The sequence below is a fragment of the Protopterus annectens genome, chromosome 7.part1 (assembly GCF_019279795.1).
Source record: "Protopterus annectens isolate FY-2018-M chromosome 7.part1, PAN1.0, whole genome shotgun sequence".
Lineage (NCBI taxonomy): Eukaryota > Metazoa > Chordata > Ceratodontiformes > Protopteridae > Protopterus > Protopterus annectens.
This window is the reverse complement of record NC_056740.1, coordinates 248,576,730-248,592,653: the sequence shown is the minus strand read 5'-3', so window position 1 is coordinate 248,592,653 and position 15,924 is coordinate 248,576,730. Positions and strand designations below refer to the sequence as shown.

The window sequence follows — 15,924 nt, the reverse complement described above, 5'->3', positions numbered from 1 at the left end:
GTTAACTGAACTTCACATAGCTAGAATATACACTGGTCAAGGAGGAGCTTAATTGGTAATGGATGTGACTACTGTGGTGAATCACTTACCTGAGCTTCACATAGCTAGAATGTGGAGTGGTTAAGGACAATATTAGCTTGTAACTGATGTGACTACAGTGGTTAATCAGTTAACTGAGCTTCATATAATTAGAATGTGCAATGGTTACAGAAGAGCTTAGACTGCAACAGATACAATCAGTTAACTGAGCCTCATATATATATAGTGGTCAAGGGGGAGCTTAGCTTGTAAAAAGTTGTGCCTACTATGGTTAATCAGTTAACTGAACTTCACATAGATAGAATATACACTGGTTAAGAAGGAGCTTAGCTGGTAACAGATGTGACTACTGTAGTTAATCATTTAACTGTACTTCACATAGCTAGAATATACACTGATTAAGGAGAAGCATAGCTGATAACAGATGTAACTACTGTGCTGAACCACTTAGATGAGCTTTACATAGCTAGAATGTGCACCGGTTAAGGACGGTATTAGATATTAACATATGTGACTACTGTGGTTAATCAGCTAACTAAGCTTCACATAAGGAGAAGGTCATTTTATAACAGATGAGACTACTGTGGCTAACTAGTATAAATGAATCCTTTAAACTCTTCCTACAGAGGGTGTCACCATTGCAGACTGCACTGCTGCCTCAAAGCATTTGTTTCTCTGGTTCGGTTTCTCTATGGGTTGCTACCTGTGGAGTATGCATGTTCTCGTCCCTGTGTCTGCACGGTTTTCCACTAACAGCCTTTGTTTTGTTCCACATCTCAATATATGGCCAGTGGACTATGTTCACACTGTCCCAAGTGTGTGAATATGATATAACAGCCAATCACCACCATCCAGAACTACTTTATGCCATACTAAGACAGGTTCTTGGTCTTCCCATATCCCTTAAAATGTATAAATGAGCACTGACAGGTGTAGGAACCAAATGAAGGTGGGGCTAACTGGAATGGGGTGAGGCTATATTACAACAAGTCAATGGGTGTTTACTTGTGATGAAACAACAGCTGGGGTAAGTCTTTTTCCATCAACAGACTGCCTCTGTACCACTTATTCTAACCATTATATTGACTATATACACCTCAGAAGTCCAATTACAATCAACTCACTTTTTCAATACACTCTAGCTGGTACAAACTGCATTTTAATTCATCTTTTCAATAGCTCCTAGCTGGCAAAGATTGCACTGCAATAAATATAGAGGAATTAACTGAATTAAGCTGAGGGTCTAGGGTCACTAGCCTCCTTCCACAAACCACAGAGTTCTAGATGTTCTACGGTACATTTTAAAGCTTTTTACCTACCTTTTAAATCAATGATGGCCTGAACAAAAATCATGAGGAAAGAAAGAAAGAAATTCAGTCTTAGCTATTCTTTCAGGGAAGAAATATGCTGTGTTCAAAGCTCAGTGGTCAAAGTTTACTAAATAGTAGACCCAAAAACCACAAAAGATAAATGTCTGTGAGAATATGAAGATCATATCTGGGAAAAATGCCTTCCCCCTACCCCTCCCCCTGCAAAAGAAGGGTCTATATTATAACATCGAAGTTTTAAAACTTCGAATGTTATAATATCGAACCCTTTAGTGCGAAAGCTGACAATGGTGAAGTCTCAGAACATCTAAATTTTACCTATGGTAAGATTTTGGTGGTCCGTTTCATGGCTTAGCTATTTACAGCACTGTGGTGCGATGGTTACAGACCAGGTTTAGGGAAGTGAGCGAACGGAGGTTACGGATTGGGTTCAGGTAAGTGTGGTGCGATGGTTACGGACCGGGTTAAGGTAAGTGAGCGAACGGACTGAGGTAAGGTAAGTGTGTGGTAGTTAGGGACTTCAGAGTTAGGGCACGGGTGAGGTGAGTGTGCGATAGTGACACACTGTAGGGTTGGGGCGGGTTAAGTGAGTTAGGGTTAGGGCACGGATGAGGTGAGTGTGTGAGAGTTACGGACCTTAGGGTTTGGGTTAAGGTAAGTGGATAGATAGCACTGTATGTACAGTTTAGTGTAGGGTTAGATGTAGGATTTTAAGTGTATGTTTGTGGATTGCAGTTGTTTTGGTGTGCTTGTGTTGTGTGTGTGTATGTTTCTTGGAACAGCGAATTTTTTCCCTGGGAAAAAATTCGTTGTTCTGAGTGTTCAGTGTTATGATTGTTCGACTGAAATAGATCGATGATATAACATTCGAAATTTTGAGCGTTCGGTCTTATTAATATAGACCCCAAAAGAATAGTCATCTCCTTTATACCCATTTAGTGACAGAGATGGATGGCCATGAAAGAGCAATGATCCACAGACATGTGTTTTAAGCTGTTGCTGTCTTACATTACATGTAACAGTAAAAAACAAAATGTGAGTCAACCACCATGCCACAAGCCAAACAAAGAAACAGTGAAATAAAATAAAACTTTTACTAAAACAAAAGGTTAGCGCTTTCATGGGGTTGCATACAGAACAAAAAAGAACATTTGATTTAATACAATTACTGACCAATCATCTACATCAATTAAAGCAATTATAAACAGCCAATCAAAGTCACTGCCTCCTAATCAGGGCGGGTTGAAGTGAAACCCCAGAGTTAAGACTAGGTAACCTATGGGCTTGTAAGGAAATAATCCATTTTAACTCGCACATTTCAATATAAGTGTTAAAGTCACCCCCTTCTGACACTAGGTCTAAATCTAAAAACATTATGCCCTAGACGGGACATAGCATGATTAGCTAATGCATTGGTTGATATATTCCTACGAATATGGCCCAAATGTTCAAGTATACGCTCCCTTAGCTGTCTACTTGTCTTACCAACATAAAAGTCAGAGCAGGAGCTGCAGGTAGCCAAGCATACCAGATTGCTGCTCCTGCAAGTGGCTGTAAATCCAGGGGAAAAAAGAAGTCTTGTAACTGGATGAATGAAACAACATCAGAGGAAATGGAAGAGCAAGCCTTGCAATTATGGCATGGAAATGTTCCTTTCTTACAGGTGGTCTCTACTTCAATACTTCTAGGTCCATAGCACAAAGGCCTCTTAATGGACATACTGTTCCTAAAAACAAAAGAAGGATGTGCCCCAACTATTTGCCCAAACTGCAGTCACCTAGCAAAATAGGCCAGTTTTTTCTTATAACACTACATTATTGCTGAACATTGCTGGAATATGTAACTATTTCATATTTGATTTGTGAGTCATCTTTGGCAGTTGGCTTGCTTGTGTTTTTACTGTTTGCCTATTTTTGTTGAGCAAACTCCTGCACATGGCTGAATCCTGTGATGTGAGCCTGGGAGCCACTGGTGCCTTAACATCTTCAACTGATCATTTGCTTGGCCATACTATGGATAGATATGCTAAGTTAGCACAGAACCAACCTAATCCACTACTGGGACTCGTGTTCTCTGGACTAGAGGTGACTGACATGAAGGACTCAGATGGTATGTGTGTGTTTTTGGAGCATTTTAAAGAACTTGAAAACCACATGTATAAGCTTAAGAGATACGAATGGCAAAGATTTCACTTTGAAACGTGTATTGAACATGAAAGTTATTTCCAGGTGCTTACGGATGTTGAAAATGCCGACCCAAGCTGCCAGTGAACCTGATTTACTTACACGCTGGCAACAGCTTAATCTTGAGTTAAGTTTCAATTACTTAAGACTTTTGATTGAGCATTTTCTGCCCCTAGAGCTGTTTTTAAGAGTAGAGGTTGAACACCTGACATGTGATCTCAAAACGAGATTTGTTGGCGATGAATATATGCTCAAATTGGATAATTATACGTGCTGAAATTCTAGCTTATGAGTCCAGGTTAAGGCAACAAAAACAAAGAAAGCTGCAAAGAGACTTTGCAGATTTTTCTAAAGGGCTTAGCTTTGTATGGCCAAGGAGTGAGGTTAATGATTCAGATGACAGAAAACGAGTTTGATACAATCTTCAGTGGCTGAGATCTCCACTATGCCCACTAATTCTGCTCCATTTAAGGATGGCACCCATTTAGCTGCGCTTAACACTTCTACTGCTCTTACATCTATACCGGCTACAGCTTTAAATCTGCATGCTGTCGAATGACCTGGAAATCAATCTTGTGGTGTGGTAGACATGTCCCCTCCACTTAGTGCTAGAGCACAGTTAGGAGCAAGCTCTGACTTGGTCTTTTCTAATGTGCTTACTGCAGCTACTTTAGTATCAGCTACATCCTGTGCTTGCACACAGCAAGATTTAAACACATTGGGAGCACGAAGTAAATTAAAGGATTCGAGTAACATTAATGGTTCCAATGCTTTTTCTCTGAATCCTTTTATTGCCCTACCACTACCTACGAGGTGGGGACTCCTCGACCAGAAGAGGGCACTCGCTACAAAGGGACAGCCAGAAGAGAAAGGCTTCCATGGAGGATCGCTCCATGACAAGACACAAACTGCAGATGTTCAAAATCGGGAAGAGTTAGTCTATATAACCTTTCTGACTTTATTTTATCAACTGCACATTTGAATGTGCTCAGCAAAGGTTTGACTTTTGTCCTCCAACTATATCAGAGTGCACTGATCTTGTTATTAACCTAAGACTATCTGCCAGGAAGGTTATGCTGCAGCCTATTTTTGGTAAACAGAACTTGTCCTCTTCCAACTGTAATATTCATAAACCTAGTGCTTTTAATCCTCTTTTGGTTTCCTTGCTGGAAACTTTTGCCAAATTATCTGAGAGTGAAATGTTTGATTTATATCATTCCTCTGAACATTGCTTTCATAATTTAACGTTATCTGAAAAACAAGCTTTATATGACTTACAGTCTGAACCCTCCAGTAGCATAAGACCTGCAGATAAGGGAGGGGCTGCGGTTATTTTAAATAGGACTGATTATTTAGCTAACATGAATGCTATGTTGAATGATTCGAATGTTTATATGAAAGTTGGCCCCAGTGATGAGAATAAATGTTTAAGAACTGTACAAAATGCTCTATATGATTTGCTGATGTGTGGTCTCATCAATTTGAGCGTTTACAACTGTCTTATGGTTGAGCATCCATTGACCGATAACACATGGACTGCCTAAAATTCATAAAAGCACTTGTGACCCACTGTTCCGTCCTATTGTTTCAGGACGTGGATGGGTTACAGAGCCCCTTTCGGTGCTTGTAGAAGATAAGCTCAAACCATTACTGCCCAATGTTCCATCAATACTTACAGATACTCAACATTTTCTTTCTATGTTGTCTGCAGCAGTATCTGGGCTTAATGCCTCTGATTATCTTTTGGTGATGTTAGACATTCAAACATTATTTACTGTCATCCCCAACCAAGCTGGTGTGGACTCAGATTGTTTTTAATGCATAACAGTGTGTATTCACACAATATGGTCACAGTTTTGTGTACTTTATTGGACAATAACATTTTCTTATTTGAAAGTCAGCATTAATGCAAAAGGTTGGGGATAGCCATGGGCATGCCTTGTGCTAACAGTTATGCCAACTTCGTGTTAGCGCAATGGGAGAATGAAAGTGTCCATGCTAACAACCCATTTGGTAAACTTATTAAATAGTATGCACTATTTGTGGATTATGTCTTTGTCCTATGGGCAGGCAGCATTAGTGAGCTTTTTTCATTTTGTGAATTATCTTGAAAGACGTCTGGCTTTTTAAGCTTTATGGTTTGTCATTCATTAACATCTACTGATTTTTTAGATGTTACAGTTTTTAAAAATGGTCTTGGGTCATTGGAAACTAAAATGTACAGGAAACCCTGCTGGAGGAATGGGGTTTTGCACAGATCCAGCATGCACCCCCCCCATATTTTTTCTAATATACTCAAAGGTCAGTCTATGAGGGTTTCAAGATTATCTACCAATGATGACATTTTAGAGAGTGCTCTTCATACATTAAATGATGTTGTTTTTATGTAGAGGCCATAACCATTGTTCTATAGCCAGTACACAAATGGCAACCATTAATACTAGAAAGGATATAGCTGCTCCCTATTTTTCATGGAGATGCACTATCTGTTAAGAGAAAAAGTTTTAAAAACATACTGTTATTTGTCTTTTTCCTGTTCTTGCAAAGTGAACATGTTATTTTTGTTAGTATGCCCATCTTTGGTTATAGCTCAGTGAAGCCTGGGATAAGGACACACGGGCCGGTAAGAGTTTAATTGGGGCAGGCTGCTGTCCTCCTGAAAAATGAGCTACCGCTGTTGAATTGAACATTTTGTACTTTTGAACATTCTGTACAGCTGGTACACTAGGTTTGAGGTAATTGAATTTAAACATGTTTTTCCTCACCAACTGTCATCGGAAACACAAAAAGTTGTTTTTGTTTGCAGTATAAAAAGTTGATGTCAGTAAACAAGTTGATCAGATCAGTCCAGACTGGACATCTTGGCACATGCTGTGCAATCTGGTTAACTGCTAATAAAGGAAAAAAATCATCGCCCTGAGGCAGATGCTCGTTTTTGTTTTTTTTCTTCTTTTTTTTGGTTCGACCAGAAACTCTCTATCAAGATATGGATCAGACCGGAGACGACAGAGACCGAAAACCTGTGGGGTTTTCTCTTCTTCTTAAGATTCCTCGATTGAAAGCCTCCGACTGATTTGTCGAAGAAAAAAGGCCGCCCGCCTCTGATCCCTATCTGAGGGGCGTTTTCCTGAACTAAAAAAAGAGAGTCTCATCTCAATCTTGTCGACAAAGGTTTTTTTTTTAGTTAAGGATGGGGGGGATTACTTTAAAGATATTTTTGTTAGGGTCACCCAAGATAGTCCCATTTTATAATAAGCCCTGTAAAAAAATTTTTTGATACAGTCCTAAAAAAAAAAGAAAAAAAAAAAAAAAAAAAAAAAAAAAAAAAAAAATCTAGAAAAAAAATCTAGAGTTTGGCAAGTGTGTTGCTGCAAGTTGTGAGGTGATGCCTGTTTAAAAAAATAATGTTAAATTTTGAAAAAGTGGAAGTCAAGATAGAATGCCTGTGCAAAATTGGTTGAGGCAAATAAACGAGCTATAAAAGAAAAACAGTGCCAGGGAAAAAAAAAATAAATCCAATTTACCATAAAATTCCATAGTACCCAAGGTTGCTTTGCAACAGGTAGACCAACCTATGCAGGGGTCGGTCGGGACCAGCAGACAAGAGCCAACTATTTTAGTTTATCGTCCCTGGGCTAGAGAGGATAAAAATGAGCTATGGATGTATTTCTCATCCCAAGGGTTAATTTTCAAAAGGAACAGCAATTGAAAACGCTTTTTCTTAAGGTTGTAAAGGAACATAAAAGTTTTATAAATGGTGGTATATTTTTGTACAGGGACAAAGGGGGCAAGGCGCCGTGGTGGCGCATACAAGGTGTGGCACCCGAAATGGCACAATGGGTATAAACAGGGTGGACATTCAGATATGAGGGGGTTAAAAAACGTGAAGATGTTTTAAAAATGCAGTAGACGGGCTTTTTTGCCGCCGATCAGAAGAATGGCAACATCCCCTTACAGAAGGGCGCGCCCTATATGATAGTAATAGTATACAAAAAATTCATTATTGTGATTATTGTAGAGAATTATCGAAGAAAGAAGCGGTTTAGAATGATGATGATGATGATGAAGCAGACACTCTTCATGAGGAATGGAAGGACAGAAGAAAACCTGGCACATTTGGGTATACTAAAGGCATTGAGGCAATAAGGTTAGCGGATGGCTTGGTGGTACAGGAGTACAAGTTTAATCAACCTAGCTTTAAGTAAAATAGAAGGCTGGAGGTCACCATAGGTGTTCACCACACTTACACTGTGTACTACAGACAGGCCTGGCCCCTGGATAAAAGAAAAGAAAAAAATTCTTTAATTATATGTTTTGGGATAAGCAAGGTAATACAGTGACCTGTGTACTTTGACCAAGGGAATGAGTTTCTTTATATCGCTATTATAGCCCCCATATATTTTATAACTCCAAAGTCAGGTTTTAGACCTCGTAGCACCAATACCCCTTACCACTACATAAGGAGAGTAGATTTGTTTTGCATTCACTTATCAAGTAAAAGACACCCTACACCAGATTGCCACAGGGCTACTAAGCCAGGTTCTGTTGTATGTAGATGATATTTTGTTGGGAAAGTTGTAGAAAGGATACCCTTGCCCTTCTTAGTTTTAGCTGAGCAAGGACATAAATAAATAAAGAGAAGTTACAGTTGTGAGCAATTCTTGAGGCACCTATGCCTATGACTAAGTGGGAGATGATGTTCTTTAGGTGTGACTAACTGATCTAGGATACTCCTGCTCCCATGCTAAGAATAATATACAGTGGACAAATAAGGCAATACAGGCATTTATTAGAATTAAGCAATTGATTGTGTTCAAGCTGTGGTGGTGGATCATTAGTTTTGTTTCACCCTTTGCAAGATAAGATAACCTTTTTATCTTGTCATGTATGACAGTGCTGCTGACACAGCCTCATATGACCACAGAAAGATGTACTACTCTTAATCCGGCGCGACTCCAGAAGAAGGTACTCCACCGTCCACATCTTGTTTGGACAGCATTCATGACAAAGTACTTCGACCAGATTTAACGGATATTCCGTTGATAGATTCTGATCTCGTTTTGTTTGTAGACGGATCAGCAAACAAAGACACTGTAGGAAAAACACTAGTAGGGTATGCTGTCACCACAGAAACTGAAGTTTTGGAGGCAAAAGGACTGTCAAACATTTATTCTGCACAGGCAGCTGAGTTGGTGGCTTTGACTCGAGCTTGTACCTTAGGGAGGGTAAAAGAAAGGCAGCTCAAGAAAATGATTTGCTTTTACATGAAAATGATTTGGAGCCCGGACACCACTTAGACTTAGAAACACTAAAAGTAATGCAAACACTGACGACACAGAGGAAGGAAAAATGTCATTGGGTAAAATATGGTATCGGCATCAGATGGCAAATGGTATTACCCTCAAACCTTTTAGGTATGCGGCATTGGGTAGCCATGGACCTGCCCATGTAGGAGTACAGATGATGATTCAAATAGTGTCTAAGGTGTTTTGGTGTAAAGGGTTTTCAACTTATGCAAAGCAATTCTGTTTATCTTGTTTATTAGGAGTTAAAAGTCTCAGCAGGCATTCCATACCCCTCCGTATCCATTCCACACACTCTGTATGGACTTTATTGAATTGACAAAAAGGTTCTGTTTGGTCATTATTGATGTTTTTCTAAATGGGTAGAATCTTTTCCAGTGAAGCATCCGAATGCACAAACAGTAGCAAAGCTTTTTGACTAGAAATAATTCCCGATTTGGCCTACCAAGATGCATTTACAGTGATAATGGGTCTCATTTTGTTAACCAGATTGTTCAGAAATTGGGTCAAGTGTTTCAAATTGATCTCAAAATCATTGTGCTTACCATCCCCAATCAGTGTCTTGAAGAATAAGCTAATGGCAGAAACACATAGATCATGGACTCCTGTACATGCAAATCTCACCTTCTTCTAGGACTTACACTATTTGAACTTTTGTTTAGAAGCTGCTAAATGTCAAATCTCTTGTAACCAATGACTCCTTTGCAGATTCCAGAAATGAAAGCTGGGTGTGGATCCGGAAGGCCCATACCAAGTACTTATCTCGACACCTACGGCTGTAAAGATCGCTGAGAGGACTTATCACCCACTGTAAAAACTCAAGGCTCTTCCTTCTGCCCATTGATATTGGGTCCAAACTCCCACCTCCCTCTGAAAGTAAGTCTGGCTAGGGGGGGACAGCCATAGTTAGGGTTTGTCTCAAACCCAGTGAAGAAACCAACGGCACGAGGTAGTCCTTAGGGAGGATGGCCATGTTCAACTGGTACTTGAACTGTCACATGATGATGATTTTGGTGGCAAAAGTAAATATGCCCATACAAGAAGGAACAGTTGCAAGAGAAAAAGGAATGGTGGTGCTGCAAGCGCAAACAGGTGTTACTACTGTGTTCAAGGTGAAACTTTGTGAAGGAATTTTGGACTGTTCTAAATGGAACAATAATAATTTCTTGACCTGGTCAAGTGTTTGGTGGTCAACAGATGTGAATGGATGGGAAACAAGTGGTGCAGTGATACCAGAGAAAGATAAAGGCAGGCAACAAAGAAGAAAAATTTTGCATTTCCAAGGTACTGGAGTAGTTACTATAACCATTGTGTCACCACAAGAAAGTGATTCAGGAGTTTATGGAATCGGAGTGTCTCTTCCAACTAGAACTGATCCTTTGGGGACCCTCCAAATTAAAGTACAAAGCCTTAAGAATGCTACAAATACAGCAGATTTTGCCTTCACAAAAGAAGAACAATTGTTACTCGAGATGGGATTTGTACACCATAATGAATGGTTATCTTACATCGATAGCATTAGGCATTACCAAGAGGCACTGATGAATATAAAGCAAATAAACAAAATAGCAGGTTTACATCCATCTTTGTCTGATTCAACCCAATAAGAATGTGGACTGGATCAGCTACATTTACTATAACCAGCAGCGCTTTTGTGAACTATACAAAGATGCATTGAAAATTAAAGAAGGAGGAGTTTGCAAGATGCGAGAGGTAGAGGGAGTTGGGAGGGTGGCCTAAAGGTTAAGGTGTTTTTTTTCCCAAACACACAAGTGCAAAGTTTGAATAATTGATAATTGACTAGGAGCTTAAAACTTGCAAGGCAGGGCAGTTTTAAGTATGAATCTATGTTTGAATTAGTCAGGAAGAATTCCCATAAATATGTACTGGAGTGATATTGAGATCTATGTTTAATCTATGTTTGGGACTTTCTGTTAAAGTGAATACATTGAAATGTGACTCTCTGCAAATGCTTTTGAAGTTTAAAAATTTGTCAAGAAAAACTTAGTTTTACCATATATTGCTGAAATAAAGTTTTAAAACATACTGTTATTTGTCTTTCCTGTTCTTGCAAAGTGAACGTGTATTTGTTGGGATACTGCATATCAGAATAAAGAGATTTGGTTATAGCTCAGTGAAGCCTGGGATTGTTGAACTGAACATTTTGTACTTCTTGAACATTCTGTACTAGCTGTGGGTTTGAGGTAATTTGTGATAAACATGTTTTTCCTAGCCAACTGTCGAGATCAGATCAGTCCAGACCGGACATCTTGGCCAACATGCTGTGTAATCTGGTTAACTGCTAATTTTTCTTCTGACACTATCCATCAGACTAAACAGCCCAGAGGCATGAAGGAAGGTTCTAGTTTGCTTTTTTTTTCACATATTCCAGCAATAGGTTCATAGGGTGATATTAGGCTATCTGCCCTAGGGCATTTATAAGCCTAGCCAGTGTGTGTTTGGCTTTCGCCACCCTTTTAGATTAGTTGACTGTGCCTCTGTATAGTAGGTCACAGAAGGTAGCCCTTTTAAGGTTAGTTTACTGTACCTCTGTCAAGCAAGGACACAGAAGAGATCCCAGGGGTAAACTTACAATCTCCCATCCACTCGTCAAGATTTCTCTTGAAGAGGGTCAGTGAGGGGCTCTGCCTAACATGGATTGGGATTTTGTTCCAGAGTGAGGGGAGCCTCTGGGATATGAATCTGTCCCTCCAGCATGTCCTATTTATTTCTGTGCTGAGGTTCAAGTCCCTGGAGCATGTAGCTCTAAGGGATTTGGATTTACTGAGGTGAAGCATGTCCATTAATTCTGGGTTGGACATGGCTTTATACGTCAGACACAGATCGCCTCTGAGTAGGTGGTAGGCAACTGAGTAGAGCTGGAGTTTCTTTAGCCGAGCTGCATAGGGCATCTGTTTGAGCCCCTTGATCCTCTTGGTGAGGTACTTTTGAGGTCTTTCCTGTTGCTGCAGGTGTCGGGTAAGGTACATCCCAAATGGGGCACTGTATTCAATTATGGGCCTGATAAGTGATGAATAGAGGGGCACAATGACCTCTCTTGATCTAGATGTGAATCCTTTCATGATAAGGTGGGCTATATAGAAGGTCTTTCTAACCACTTTGGCAACGTGATTGTCAAAGGAGATATTGCTATCTACTTGGGTCCCCCAAGTCCCTAATTACTTCTTCCGTACTTAATCGATTACCACCTATGTGGTAATTTGTGAGCACTTTGTTTTTCCCAAAGGGGATGACTATGCACATTTTGGCATTTAGCTTTAGGCCATGGCTCTGGCACCAGTTATCCGTCTCTGTGAGACCCTTTTGGAGGATGCTTGTGTCAGCCGGAGAGTCGATTATGGCACCCAGTTTGCAGTCATCTGCGAACTTGGTCAGCCATAGTCCACCCGTGTTAGCCTGTACCTCTGAGAAATATATACCGAACAAGAGAGGTCCCAGGACTGAGCCTTGTGGGATGCCACTTGTAACTGGTTTAGAGTCTGACATGGCACCTGCTATTCTGACCATGTGGGTTCTATTCCTGAGCCAGTTTGCAACCCATCTTGTGACACAGGGGTTGATATTTAAGCTGGTGAGCTAATTTATGATGCCCGAGTGAGGTATTGTGTCGAAGGCTTTTGCGAGGTCCAGGTAGTCTGTGTGGACTACCTTCCCTTCATCTATGGCTTTGGTAACTGTTTCAAAGAAGTCGACCAGGTTCAAGAGGCAAGATCTGCCCTTAACAAAGCCGAATTGGGTAGGATCCAGTGTCTGGAGGTTCCCAATGTCTTTGTTTATGATTTCCATGATGATACACTCCATAGCTTTGCAGACCAGGCTAGTCAGGCTTATAGGGCGATAGTTTCCAGGGTCTGTTGTGGCACCACCTTTATGGAGTGGGACCTCTGTTGCTATATGCCATTCCTTGGGTATATCCTGTAGTAAGGCTGAGATTGAGCAGTGACTTTATATGATGGTTTAGTTCTTCTTGGAGCTCATGTAAGACGCAGCCTGGGACACCGTCTGGTCCCATTGATGCTGTGTTTTTTGCTTTGGAGGGGGCAGCTCTCACCTGTGCATCTGTGATCTCAGGAAGGCTACAGTGTGTTGGGATAGACATTTGCTCTTTTGGGGGGGAGAAGTTTGCACTGAACCTTTCTGCCAGGATGTTGGCAATGTCTGTGGGTTCAGTGTATTTTTTGTCATTTTGCACTAGCTCAGAGCATATCTGGGAGTTGCCTCCCAGGTTTCTGACATAACTAAAGAAGGCCTTGTGATTATCTTTAGTGTCTTGTGCAATTTTTCTTTCGAAGCTGGCCTTAGATGATTTTATGAGGGATCAGAGTTTCTTGCTAGTACTGATCAGAGATGCCTTACCTTTTTGGGATTTTGCTCTATCATGTAGTAGCTATCTCCTTCTGTTGTATAGCTTACTTATGGCTGGGGTCCACCAGACAGGTCTCCTGCCTTTGGAGGAGTGAGTCTTGGTTTTATTTGGGATAGCATGCTCCATGCATTCCTGTAGGTGTCCATAGAATGCTTTTGTAAAGGATTCTGCATTTTGGGCCGTATTTTCCACTGGCCCGGAGGCTTTGAAGGATTCCACCTCAGTTTTGAAAAGTGTGAAGTTTGCTTTTGAGAAGTTCTTCACAGTGGTTTCCTTGGCTAGGGGTGGGGACGGAATATGGATGTCCAGTGAGATTAGTTTATGGTCTGATCTTACTAATGAGGGGTATACCTCTGGTGTGGAACATAGAGACCCCATGTTGGTGATGACCAGATCCAATATGTTTTCCCCTCTTGTGGGAGTGGTGACCAGTTGTTCCATAGCATTTGAGTTTATAAATTCTAGGCACTGTTGGGCGAGTGTGTTCGGGCTTGAGTAGTTTTCCCAATCAATGTTTGGGTAGTTGAAGTCACCCAATATAATGGTGTTTGGAGAGACCTTCATATTCTCCAGTGTTCTCAGGAAAGCTGAGTGAGGTTCCTGTGTTTGGGAGGGTGGTCTGTAGCAGGCTACAAACTGAAAGGCAGTTTTGCCCACTGTTAGTTGCACATGGATGGTCTCCGATGCATTGTGCAGTGCCACTAACCTGGAGGTGTGGGTATCTTTGATAAATATGGATACTCCCCCTCCTTTTGTGGTTCGGTCCGAGTTTTGGGGCCGGGAAGCATGGTATGAAGTATAACCTGTTAGTGCTGGGGTGCTCTCAACAGGGTTATTCACATCCTTGGGGCCAATGTTCAGCAATATTGCAATGTTATAAGAAAGAACTGGCGTATTTTGCTAGGTGACTGCAATATTGGGCATATAGTTGGGACACATCCTTCTTTTGTTTTTAGGAACAGTATGTCCATTAAGCTTTTGTGCTATGGGCCTAGAAGTACTGAAGTAGAGACCACCTATAAGAAGGAACATTTCCATGCCATAATTGCAAGACTTGCTCTTTCATTTCCTCTCATGTTTTTTTCATTCATCCTGTTACAGGACCTCTTTTTTCCCCTGGATTTACAGCCACTTGCAGGAGCAGCAATCTGGTATACCTGGCTACCTGCAGCTCCTGCTCTGACTTTTATGTTGGTAAGACAAGTATACAGCTAAGGGAGCATATACTTGAACACTTGGGCCATATTCATAGGAATGTATCAACCAATGCTATGTCACATCCAGGGCATAATGTTTTTGGGTTTAGGGTATTACAGTTAGTTAGACCTAGTGTCAGAAGGGGTGACTTTAACACTTACATTAAAATGTGCGAGTTAAAATGGATTATTTCCTTAAAAGCCGGTAGGTTACCTGGTCTTAACTCTAGGGTTTCACTTAAATCCGCCCTGATTAGGAGGCGGTGACTTTGACTGGTTGTTCATAATTGCTTTAATTGATGTAGACTGATGATTGGTTAGTAACTGTATTAAATCAAATGTTCTTTTTTGTTATGTATGGTCTGATGAAGCAGCAACCTTGCAAAAGCAGTAACCTTTTGTTTTAATACAAGTTTTATTTTATTTCACTGTTTGTTTTTTTGGCTTGTACCATGGTAGATGACTCACATTTTGTTTTTTAATATTTCATATTTGATTTGTGGGTCACCTTTAGCAGTTTGCATGCTTGTTTTACTCTTATACATTACATGTACACAGAAAGCCTTCTCACAATCCTGAAAAGACAGTCACTTTATGTGCACCCCTGTGGTGTTAGGCTTCATCAAAAATGAAAGGACAAACTTCCATCAGTAAAATATTTTAACTTGCTGCTGGCAGACTTGTACACAAAGCATGCCTACTTGCTTCTATCCCCACAAGTTAGCCACCTGTATAAACAACTGGCATATGATTGTGAGGAAAGTGAAAAAATATTCATAGGAATGTATTCCAACTTGCTCTTCCTACACAGTACCCAGTTCCTAAACAAGATCTAGGCAAACTCTGTGCACACAGCTCTGAAGTTTAATTGTAATGAAAGTTAAAGCAACAATTATCATACTGTCGCCATACTGTCGCCAGCCTCCACACATTGACCCTTATGCACACCTCTGGGCAGGGCCAGTTTTAGACTAGATCTAGGACAGCGTTTGATGATGGGGCCCCCTAATAATCATGTGACAAAATCTTATACAGTCAGGGGTTTACATCCCAGAGGCCACCAAAAGGTCTGAGTCTAGATGTTTTGTTATGCATCTTAAGCCTTATTTTTGAACACTAGTTACTCTTTTTACTACTAGCCAGAAAAGTTATGTGTGCCCCAAATACTGTGTGTGACTACAGGTAAAAATGATATTTTCTCACACAAGTGCACATGCCTGCACTTACAATGCTTTTGACAAGGTCTAGCACAAGACATACGCCCAAACACATTCCACCCCTACCCTGTAAACTTTCCTACAGGCATACTGAAGAAATGCCAATTCACCTACAGCACATCTTTGGAGTGTCAGAGGAAACTAGAGCATCTGGATAAATAACAGTAATGGGGAGGATATGCAGAATATCCACAGAAGAAACAAATGACAAAAACTCAACCAGAAAATTAAGTATTGTGAGATGGCAATGTTATGTGCTGCACCACTGTGC

General features: G+C 40.6%; 1 protein-coding gene across 3 annotated transcripts in view; it reads right to left on the bottom strand.

Annotated features, from left to right (window-relative positions):
* ARHGEF3 (Rho guanine nucleotide exchange factor 3) overlaps positions 1 to 15,924 on the bottom strand; it is a 3,017,585-nt gene that overhangs the window by 1,004,760 nt on the left and 1,996,901 nt on the right. The gene's annotated exons all lie outside the window — the stretch shown is intronic.